This window comes from Choloepus didactylus, chromosome 6, assembly GCF_015220235.1.
Source record: "Choloepus didactylus isolate mChoDid1 chromosome 6, mChoDid1.pri, whole genome shotgun sequence".
NCBI lineage: Eukaryota > Metazoa > Chordata > Mammalia > Pilosa > Megalonychidae > Choloepus > Choloepus didactylus.
The window spans coordinates 16,170,974-16,182,744 of NC_051312.1; the positions used below are offsets into that span (position 1 = coordinate 16,170,974).

At 38.5% G+C, this 11,771-nt stretch overlaps 1 pseudogene; it reads left to right on the forward strand.

Moving 5' to 3' along the window:
• Positions 1-10,343: 10,343 nt before the first annotated feature.
• On the forward strand, positions 10,344-11,278 carry LOC119537528 (annotated as a pseudogene).
• The last annotated feature ends 493 nt before the right edge of the window (positions 11,279-11,771 follow it).

Genomic DNA, 11,771 nt, shown 5'->3' on the forward strand with positions numbered 1-11,771 from the left:
CCAAATGAATGAATATTGCCTCTCATTCATTTCTTGTCCTCAAAATATTGTAGAGTATTATATGATTAAGAAAAAATGATTCATTTTTATTCTCTGAGGTCATGATTACATATAAATGAAAAGAAAAATTTATGAAACTGCTTCAGACAATGCATACACAAAAGGTGTTTTGTATTCCAAAGGTGTTTATATTCAAAAAGATGGGAATAAATCTGATTTTTTTTCAATATATCAGTTGGGTCAATTGGGTTTTTATTTGTTTATTTATTATGCTAATTACTACTGCTGGGAGGTTTGTGCTTTGTTTTGCTTTTTCTCATTTCCCAAGGTAGAGCCTAGATCTTAAAATTATTGAAGCTAGAAAAATATTCATGTCTGTGCTCAAATCTCTGTTCATATCACAGAGCAAAGGCCCTGTTGTGGGGATGTGTCCAGAATATCCAAGGAACAGAAAAGAGGACATTGAAACCAGGCAAGAGGAAGCAAGGTATAGAGAGAGAGTAGTTGAAGCCAAAGAAATAACAGACCACATTCTTAGAACCCTGTAAGCCATTGCAAAGATTTTGACTTTCACACTGAGTGAGATGGGTTGCATTTAGAGGATTTTGAGCAGAAAAATAATACAGGCTTTAACGCAATTGAGGGGACTACTGCTATGAATAAGTACAAAAGCAGGGGGACCAATTTGGAGACTGCTGCCATAATTCAGGCAAAAGATTATGAAGACGTGACATAGAGTTGTAATGGTGCAGGTGGTGAGAAGATTGAAAAACTTTGAAAGTAGAGCATGGGATATGCTGATGGAGCCAATGTGGGGTTTCTAACATCATGTGTATCTGTGAGAACTCCATCATCCTGCTTGGTGATTAGCCCACTGAGAACTCCTTAACTCCTAAGTGACCCCTGCAGGTCCAATGCCTCCCACCAATACTTTGTGTCACACTTCAGGACATAGTAACCACCCTGCACAAGTGAAACTGCCTAAGGGCCCATCTGCCTACTCACATGACACAAGGACCTGGAACAGGATACAGGACCTCTCTCTCCAGGACTCTCCAAAGTCCATACATCCACGGGTATGGAGGAAGGATAGCGTGTAAGTGCTCCGAGGCTCAGTCTATCTAGGTACATCTCCTAGCTCTACCACCTATGAGATATTTGACCTCAGGCAAGTGTCTTAACCTCTCTATGCCCAAGTCTCTTCACCTGCAAACAGCAATGATAGTAATTACCCATTAGAATTATTGTGACAATTAAATATGTTAATACATGCGAAGTACTTCAAAAAGTCCCTGCACCCAGTGCCCAGATTTTGACTTCTGATACCATTCTCCAATAAAATAACAAGGCTGTGTAGAGAAATGGATGATTCTAGGACTGAGACAGGGGATGTAAAAGGGGAGTCCAGAGCACCTTGAAGTACCAAAAAGTAAGAAAACATTCAAAGAACAAACTGATGGGGGTTATGTCAAAGAGACACAGAAGTCAACTAAAAGAACCCCCAATGGTCAAATCAGGAACAATTCAAATGATGAAATATGTAACATAGTATTGGATTATAACCCAAAGTATTAAATAAATATCTGAAAGTCCATAATGATGAATAATAAATAAATGATTGAACAAATGAATAAATCGGAGAGAGTAGACAAATCTCTCATACAGAATAACTATAAATAATTAATGTAGATTCTTTGCCCTCACATAGTGGAGTATAATTCCCCATTTCTTAAGTGTGGGCTGCATATAGTGACTTTCTTCCAAAGAGTAATGTATGGAAAGGGGAGAAAAGAGTAGCTGTACAGTGGAGAAAACTTATACTCACTGCTTCAGACAGGTGACCAACATTAACACCATTGGTGATAAAGTCATGTTAATGGTATGTACCCCTGATATAATGTGATGGAAATGACACTTTACCACTGTGGTCTTCCTTCCCAAAACCCCAAATCCCTGTCTAACCTTGAGAAAATCATCAGACTAATTTCCATAGAGGGGCATTCTACAGAATAACCTACCAACACTCCTCAATACTGTCAAAGTCATAAGAACAAGAGAAGCCTGAGAAGCTGTCACAGCCTATAGGAGCCTAAGGAGACATGATGCCTAAATGTAATGTGGTATCTTGGGTGGGATCCTAGAGAGAAAAAGGAATTAGATTAAAAACTAAGGAATTCCAAATAAAGTATGCATTTGGCTGTATATCAGTTCATTAGATGTCACAAATGCAAAATAGTAATGGTAATAATTGGGGAAATAAGGTGTAGGATGTATAAATATTATCTGTAATATTCTTGCCACTTTGCTGTAATTCTAAAACAATTCTAAAATTGGAAGTTTATTGAAAAAAATGTACCTGGCCCAAAAGAATTCTCAATAAACACTAGTTTTATTTTTATCAGGATGTTCCCTAAAACAATGTTGTCTAGGTTCAGAATCCTTTCCTTCCCTGCAGCGTTTGGGGTAAAAGAATGTTATGGAGGAGACTCTTGGCTAATATTTCAAAGGAATATCCTGCCAACCTGATACTGGGAGAAGCTGACGGAATTTCTGCCTCCTACATTGGATGTTGAGTGAGGTCCTCCTTTCATGTTGAAAGAGACATCTTATTGAGTCATGCAGATGTAAAACAAATCCCTACACATTGCAACTGGAGAAGTTCTGAACTCAAGCAGTAATTCAGACTAGTGCTGTGTAGTGGTTAAGTGTTCGGCTGCACGCAAAGCTGGCTCTCTGCGGGAATTGATATTCTGGATTTAATTCTGTTTGGGGCTGGAGAGTAGTGATTGGGTCTGGATAGTCAGGATTCTTGCCTGCTGAAGGAAGAATGGAGGGTACCTTGGCCAAAGGAGAGAGGGAGCCAACAGGCAGCCCTCTGGGGGCAAGGCACCCCAGACAGAGAAGAGGACCAATAATATCCTTTACATCTTAATGATGATCAAATAATACAGCTATCAAATAGAATCCCATTTCTCACACCATAGCCATTATAGTGTTTTGTTTCATTTTGCTTTATTTTCTTGGTGTACTCAGCCAGCAATACTGCTTTGTCCTGTGTCTGCTTCAACCTCTTCCCAAACTGGAGAATTCCTTGTGAATAAAGTGTTGGGATATGGAGAAGGAATGGGCCTTCACCTTACTTTCATGACCCTGACGTTTACAATTCTCTTGGTATTAGTTATTAGACTCAGAAATAGATTAGGTTGGAAGGACCTGAGGGTCAAGTCCCCTTCTCAGTTATCAGTCTGTCTGCACCACCAGCACTCAAAGGCAAGATGCCCTCTGATCCCTGGCAGCAGCGGTTTCTAAGAAATGCAACCTGACATGTTTCAACAAAACCAGTCTTCCTATTGGAGCCACAGGACGAGGGGATTCACCTTCTCAGTTGTCACTAGAAAATGTTGGACCCGACATTAAATGTGTGTTTCTAAGCACATGTACTTGAGTAATGTCTTAATTACTCCCGCTGAAACATCATTACTGTCAGCAAAATGTTTTCCACAGCCACAGCCAGCTGTAACCCCTCTGATAATTCCCACAGTAGATCTGGGATTAAGGAATCAATAAGTGTAATGGGGCACTGTGAATTAGCAAGGAAGAGCCAAGAATGTATTATTCCCTGTGTCTGCCCTTTGCCACATAAAGGTAGAAGAGAAGCCACTGAAGCCACTGGATTTCACGAGGTCATTTGTCATGAAACCTAGAATTTTCTGAAGCTGCATGACTCCCAAGGTTCATGTCAATATTCTTAAAAATTTTAGAGTTCTTGCAGAAGGTAGGAGATATTAGGTAAGAAATATACCACTACATGAGCATGTGTGTGTCTGTGATGTTTGGGTATCTGTGTATAGGAGTGAGAAAAATAAAGTCATTGAAATCTAGATGGAACTGGTGAACAATGGAGGCAAAACATGCAAAATATTAAATCAAACTTGGAAGCAGCTAGCTTTTGGGGAGAATAATATATTTAAGATCTTGGATATAATCTGTTTGAAAAAGCTTACTATGATCCCTTTTTATGCCACCTTTAATCTTTTTGGACAAAGGTGGGTGTATAGATAGATAAGTAAACTCTCTTTCATCTATTTAAAAAAAACACACACACACATCACAATAGATTTTCTTGTCATTTATACAACCTACAGATTCACTCTGAAAATGATGAGTCTCATATCAAAAAAAATGAGGCAAAGGCAAGATTAATCCCTTGCATTGAGAGTAGCCATAAGGGATCAGACCAAGAAATCAGGCCCAGTGGGATAGAGCAGAAATCTCAACAAGAGTTAGCCAAAGGAGAGTGAATGCTGAAGACAAACTTCACTTTTGTCCCTCAGTGGACCTGGCCTGGACCTATAAGCATTCATTAACTAATTGCCTCAATTGTTTGCTATTTCTGTCCCCCTGAGTAAGCAATTCTAACTTTTACCATGCTAACCCATGTCCAAAAGTATGAAAATTCTAATAATTCACACTTGCCAACTTACCCTTCATGGGTCCCTGCTACCTTTGCTTGGGTAGCTCTGTTCTCAAGAGTCCTAGGCTTTACTTTATGAAATTGCCAATGAAAAGTCTACACCACAAACCAGTTTAGAACCCATTTCATACAAATATGTCCTTTCCTTTCCTTCCTACCACTTGTGACTCTCTCAAATTGGGGTTTTATCACTGTTTCTGAATTGAATAACACCAACGATCTGTGGTGTCTGAATCACTATATCTCAGTACCATAATCCAAAAGGAGTGAGAACTCATCATTGTCCCTTGCCTCATCATTGTCCCTAATACTTCCTCACACCATGTCTCAACACACAACATAACCTGATTCAACAACTCAGGGGAAGTGGAAAATAATTGCATCTCACTACTCATATATATATCATTTATCTGGATGATACAAAATCTCATTGTGCTGTATTTTCCTATTGAAATCAATTTTTTTATATTTTAAACTGCTCTGCTAGGAGCCACAGAAAAGTCAACTGACTCTAGGTACACATATGGCTTTTGAATTACCCATTTCAATATATGGACCCTGAATCAAATATTTTAATTATAAACATCTCTGGGTACCCATGAACCCAAAAACACAAAATAGTAATGAACTTGGGAAATATCAAGAGCTGTACCATGCTGCTTTCCTAGATTCTGAGTGAGCTGTAGGTCTCAGAGATTTGTATTAAAATAATTACATACAAATAATGCACATATTGCTTTAAACAGAAACTGTACAAATTAATCAACACAGCAGTCACCACAAAGCTTAGATTTGTCCTTTGCTACCCTTTTATTTAAGATGCTTTTCCCAACCAGGAACCCAGCCAAGAACCACAGTGGCTTTGGTTGGGAAGAAAACTGTACTGTTCTTGGTTTGGTTTAACACAACACTTTCTGAGCCAAGAAGGAAAACACCTTGTCTCTGCTGCTGCCTCTCGAGGAAAGCACGTATCCTGAATCTGTGGTGGTGTCTCTGCATGTACATGTGAAATGGGGTGGGAGAGAAATGACAGGGAGAAAGGGAGAGGGGGAGGACTTTTAATGACTCCCAAAGGAACTCAATGGAATTGGCCACCCAGCTTCCTCATTCACACCCAACAATAATCCCTCTAGTAATTCTTATACTGGGCTTGTGGATGAGGGACTGATACAGGTGGCCAAGACAGTATAAGGCAGAGTGGTAGAGTCATGAAGATGTGGTTCCCTGAGGTTGTCTTTTCCCATCTGAAGGAAAACAAAACAAAAAAATCAATAGCCTTGAGGTAGGCTTTACATGCCAGCATAGATTGTGCCAGAACCTACTTCTTATAAGATTTGTTTGATGCATCGTAAGAACAATTTCTCACATGGAATTTGAAGACTTTAGAAAGTGTGAACTTCTGAAACTGAAAATCTGTTATGGTTGGTTTGTTGAAAATTCTGCAAGTTTATAAAATGCTCTTTTGGAGCTAAAACTCTTAATCAACCAAAGTGGCATTTTTCCACTATTAGGAAGGGTAAGTGTGGCTTGCAAAAATTTGTATAGGAAGAATATCAGTTGGCTCCAGGGGTCGAAGCAACTCTTTATTCTGCAGGATACTGAGGTTCAAAGTATTTTGAAGGTAGTGGAGAAGTTGCTGATATCTCCAGCTCTCAGGAGGATGATTGTCTTGGAAAAACAACATTTACTGACAAGGGTTACTGAGTTCAGCTTTGCTTCTTGGCTGGGACTGGAGGGTTGGGAACTTTGAGAAACATCTCTTAATTTCTAGCTTATGCGTGCCCTTACGTATTACTAACATTTAGTAAATAATGATCAGTGCTCCTAAACCTATAGAGATTCAATCACGTGTAGGAGCTTTTAATAATGGGAAGGAGAAATCTGTGATATGAGGAGCATCTAAAAGAAGTATGACTTAATTCAGAGAATGGGGCAAAATTTATTCAATGGAATGGTACAGTCTAGGGGAATTTCTCAGTTTTGGGGCTCTGTCCAGGATGTTTGATATGTTCATTTCCAAAGGATGGTCCTCAGTGGAGTGATTTCTAAGAAATTCTTGTGATCCCAATTTTCACCATATACAGACACATGAAATTGTATTTTTTTCTTTATTTCCCCCTCCCTCCCTACAATGTTCATGTGTTTAATATGATGTATATAATACTATATTTTCTAAGTATCCTTCCCACTCTTTGTAAAAGAGAGCATCCATAGGAACTTACCAGATCCAATATTTTAAAGGGGAGTTCGTATTTGAGGTTATGCTATTCAGAACTCATTTCTGCACTTTGCCATTGGAGCTATATGTGGTTGATTCAGGTACTTTGTGAAGACACTTCTGAAGACTGCAAAAACTGCTTTCTCCATCATTCTGATTTTTTTTCAAATTCATCTCTAACATCCTGTCATGCTAAGTCACTCTCAACCATGTGCATTTGCCATGTGCATGCTTCTAACACCACCATCTTGAATCCACATACCGTTTTTTGCTTGATTTGCAAAGGACATTCCTGATCACTGTCCTTTCCAACATTTTCTGGGAAGGGGAGAGCAATTCTGGGCAGAAGTATAGTTGCAGTGGATAAGAATGCTAGTCTTTGGGGTAAGACATCTTGCTTTGAGAGAAGGCTTTACCAACCATGAGAGCTAAATCTTTCATTACCTCAGTTTCCTCAGCTATAAAATCAGGATACTAATATGTATCTCACAAGATATTATAGATCTTGAAAGAGATATATAGCATGTACTCTAAAGTACATAAGAATCATTCAATAAATGTAAGCTATAAGCAAGCAAAAATGAAACAAAGCACAGTTCCATTATTCTGCTCATATTTCTATAATGCTGAAACCTTGAAAGTTGCATGGAACCCCTGGAGTCTGATATCCAAATGACTAGATTTCATTTTGGGAATTATAGTTCATTTTCTTCCTCTAAAGGTTTATGGCTTAAATAGCTATGTTCATAACTTCATACAAAAATTTATTTTCTTCATAGAGGGTTATGTAGGTAAAATACACCAATTTTTTGAACTTATGCCTTAGCTCAAATTTCTAAGCAAAAAGGAAAAATATTCCCAGAGGAGAGATGGCATTTTCCACTTGCACAGAGCTACTGGGAAAAGGACTTTGAACCACAGGGACACTAGCCAGACCAGCCACTCTCAGACAGTCCCGAGAGATGGTCCAGGCATATGTAAGAATGCACTTTGGACTGGCTGGACGGGGAAGCCACTGGTATAATCAGATTCCCCGGCTGCTTTCAGTTTCCAAAGTAGACATACAATTGCACCCACTCTTTAGAAGCATCCTGTGTATGAAGCAGGCCTTATTATCATATTAATGTAGATAAATTATAATGGCACATGTTTAGAATTGACTCTATGCTCTGTGCCCTGTGCACATTACAAAAGTTTTCCATGAATTTGGTACTATGATTGAGTAACTTGCCCAAGAGCTCACAAGCTAAGAAATGGTAAAACCCAAATTGCATAAATGTTCCAGATAATTCACAGATATTTGTCCAAGATGCAGGGGTGGGAAGTGATATTGTTCATCAGAGTTCCCAGGCAGCAGAGGTTTACAAAAATTAAACAACTACATGGAACTCCCTGCAGTTTTTCACATAGATTCCCATGATCTTGTTCCTTCTCACCTTTCCTTCTGCTGATTCCATAAGCTGCAGCTCTCTTATTGTCTTAACTGTAATCTTTTTATATGAGTCACCTTTCTCCAAAAAGACAGTCTTGATGCCATCAAAATGGTAAATGGGAAAAGGAATTTAAAAAAGAGAGAAAATAGGAAAAAGAAAAGAAAAACAGGAGAAAAGAACAAAGAAAGAAAAGAAAGAGGGAGAGGACAGGGATGCAGGAAATTCCTTGGCCTGTCACAGTGGTCTCCTGAGATTATAATATCTGATTCTGTTTACATAAAGAACTAAAATATAAAAAACTGAAGGAAAAAAGAAGGAGTCTTCTGGGTTCTGGTAATGTTCTCTTTCTTGATGGGGGTACTTGTTACAAATGTATGTTCTTCAGTATGTGTTAAAAATTGTTGAGTTACCATTGACTTATCATTCCAGTATCCAAAAGAAAGTTGCTGAAGTGGGCTGTTGTCATTAATTAAAATGTGTTTCTTCGTTCCAGATTAACCAAAGACTTCTTTGGGGATGATTGATCCACTTTCTAGCCATGGTCTGAATAGTGGGGAATTCTCACATCAGGGATTCTGGAGACCTGACATCCCCTGTGATCATTATTTTGAACATTCCACCCAGTACTGTTGACATAAACACAGAAGAGGAGGAGACTAAACTGAATCTGAACTAATGCCAATGGAATGGGAAACTGGGTCCTTTATCGTAATATTCTGTGAGAGTGGAAAGGAGAGTGCTGACTGGGGAAATATGGTCTTGTAAGTGTTTTTCTAGGATTAGATGAACATAGTGGAAAAAAATTAGAGAAACCAAAACAAGAATCAGAGAAAGAACTGAATGTTTACAGTAGGGCAATCTGCATAACTAAAGAGTTTGGGAGGACCTAAAGTTCATAAATGAGAGGAAATTACAATAACCCTCAGATTGTAGCTGGTGAAAGTTAGTTATTAAAACTAACTTCCTATGAAAGTGGGTGGTCAATTAAATTTCGCTTTAAATGAAATTCATGTTTATACATGAGGTAAAAATCTTATGAAGTAGCCACTACATTTGTTTATTATTTTTAACTTTTTATTGAGGTATAACATACATAACAAGAAAATGCACATTAGTGTTCAGCTCAATGAATTTTCACAGAAACTGAATATACCTTTAAAACAGACATCAAGATCAATAAAGAGAATGTTACCAGCACCCCAGAAACCTCCTTCATGCTCCCTTCAATTTTTGGTTCTTTATATAAACAAAATCAGACAGTATGTGCTCTTCTATGCCTGGTTTATTTAGCTCAATATTGTCTATGAAAGTCATTTATAAAGTCGCATGTAATTGTTGATCCTTCTCATTTCTGTATAGTAGTTTATTATGTGAGTTTAACCTTTTCTACTGTGATGGACATTTGTGTCATTTTTCAATTTAAGACAATTACAAACAGTGTGCTTCAAATATTCTGTCTTTTGGGGGACGTATTTATGTATTTTCTGTGAGTGGAACAGATTGCTATCTGTACCTACTTATGCATATTTAACCAAATGGTGAAGTTTTTTAACAATTTTACACACTCACCAAGAGGGTGTAAGAATTCCAGTCGCTCCACATCCTCACCATCACTTGGAATTTTTTATCTCTTGCAATGTAGCCATTCTGGTGTGTCTATAGAGGTTCTCTGCTATAATTTTAATTTGCATTTCCCTGAAGAAGTAGAATTGGCATTTGGACAATTCTTTTGTGAAGTATTGGTTCTTATCTTTTGCCATTATTTTGCTGGGTCATCTGTCTTTTTTACTGATTTGTAGAAGTTCTCTATATATTTTGGATGTAATATATATCACAGATATGTATATTGTAAATATCTTCTCCCACTTTTGGGCTACTTTTTAATTCTCCTAATGGTGTCTTTTGTGAACAGAAATTCTTAATATTAATATAAACCAATTTATGCTTATTATTTAGTACTTTAAGTACAGATATTACAGTAAAAGTACAATTAAATAACTTCATTACTATAATCTCTGTTTCAGTGGCCATAAGGGTGGAACCTGGCTGCTTGGATGACTGAATCAAAAACCTGGGTCATCACCCATCTGATGGCAATACACTGAATTGCCTGCATGATGCATGTGTAGAAAAAGAAGAACCTCCTCCTGAGTTGAAAATCAAAAGGAACACTAGATTTCATCACACATCCTCTAACTGCATTTTGATCTCTGTTCCTATGGATCAGGGAAATTACACCGAGTGAAAGAATTTATCTTTCTCAGTATTACCCAGTCTTGAGAGTTAAGCTGGATCTTATTTGTCTTCTTATGTTTGGTGTACGTGACAACTCTGATGGGAAACCTCCTCATCATGGTTGCAGTTACCTGTGAGTCTCAGCTTCACACTTCCATGTACTTCCCGCTCCATAATCTATATGTTCTTGACATCTGCTTTTCCTCCATCACACCTCCTAAGGCTCTGGTTGATCTTCTATCAAAGAGAAAGACCATCTCCTTCCATGGCTGTGTCACTCAGATGTTCTTCTTCCACCTTCTGGGTGTAGCAGATGTTCTTTCTCTCTCTGTCATGGCATTTGATCATTACTTAGTCATTTCAAAACCCCTCCACTATATGACCATCATGAATAAAGGACGATGCCCTAACCTGGTAGTGGCCTCATGGGTGGGGGGGTTTGTCCATTCCATTGTGCAGATTTCCCTTTTGCTGCCCCTCCCCTTCTGTGGGCCCAATGTTCTTGACACTTTCTACTGTGATGTCCCCCAGGTCCTCTAACTTGCCTGCACAGACACCTTTGCACTTGAGCTCCTGATGATTTCCAATAATGTATTACTCAGTTGGTTTGTATTCCTCTTTCTCCTCATCTCTTACACAGTCATCTTGAGGATGTTGACATCTCATGCTGGTGAGGGTAGGAAGAAAGCCATCTCCACCTGCACCTCCCACATCACAGTGGTGACCCTGCATTTTGTGCCCTGCATCTATGTCTATGCCAGGCCCTTCACTGCCCTCCCCACAGATAAGGCCATCTCTGTCACCTCCACTGGCATCTGCCCTCTGCTCAATCCCTTGATCTACACCCTGAGGAATCAGGAAATGAAATCAGCCATGAGGAGACTAAAGAAGCGATTAGGGCATTCTGAACGGATTTAAATTTGTGATGAGTGGGATTGCACCAAAATTTAAAGGCAGACTTTAATTTCATTTTCTCAAAATAAGAAAAAATCACCTTAAGACCAAAAACAAATGGGTATCTATGGCTACCAGGAGTCCTAAAAGAGATTGGTCCTACAGTATGTACTGGGGACCATGTGGGTGATACTGCTTTCAGGTGAGGCTCATTTATGTATTCCACTACTTACTTTAAATTAATTATTCCACAAATATTTGTGGAGCACATACCATATGCTAGGCTTCAGATTGCTGCACAAAATCAATACACATACTGCTCTAGAGACATTTGTTCAATGTTTTAATAAATGTTTTAATAAATATATGAACAATGTGCTGGCGAAACATTGTAGGCACCTTACTTGGGAACTTCAAAAGACATTTGACAGTGAGGAGACCTTTTCAAGGGAAAAAAGACAGAGAAGGCCATTCTAAGCAAAGAAAACAGTATAGCAGAGGAAGAAAATGGTGTGTG